Source organism: Aptenodytes forsteri, unplaced genomic scaffold, assembly GCF_000699145.1.
Source record: "Aptenodytes forsteri isolate BGI_AS27 unplaced genomic scaffold, ASM69914v1 Scaffold547, whole genome shotgun sequence".
Taxonomy (NCBI): Eukaryota; Metazoa; Chordata; class Aves; order Sphenisciformes; family Spheniscidae; genus Aptenodytes; species Aptenodytes forsteri.
This window is the reverse complement of record NW_008795324.1, coordinates 177,082-177,471: the sequence shown is the minus strand read 5'-3', so window position 1 is coordinate 177,471 and position 390 is coordinate 177,082.

Genomic DNA, 390 nt, shown 5'->3' with positions numbered 1-390 from the left:
GCCTGCGCTGCAGGCGCTGCTGCAGCTCCGTGCCGAGGGGTGGCCCCAGCCCCGGAGTCTCTGCTGGGGGAAGGCACAGGGTGCCGGGTGTGTCTGCGGCCCCACGGCACGGTGGTGACTCCGTCACCGGGCAGGCGTCTCCCGGCCCCCTCTGCCCCCGCTGCTGCCTACCCGGGTGTTTGTGAGTGGGTTCAGGCACGGGCGAGCCCCGTGTCCCCGCCGTGGGCAGGGTGCTGCCAGGGGCGGCGGGCCGGAACAAGGGGCACTGCCAAGCCCGGGCTTCCCGGCTGCATCAGGGCATTCCCACCGGCCGGAGTCCTCGTGTCTGCCACACACGGGCGAGGAACAAAGATCGGTTTCCCCAGCGCCTGCCAAGACCCGGTGCAAGAA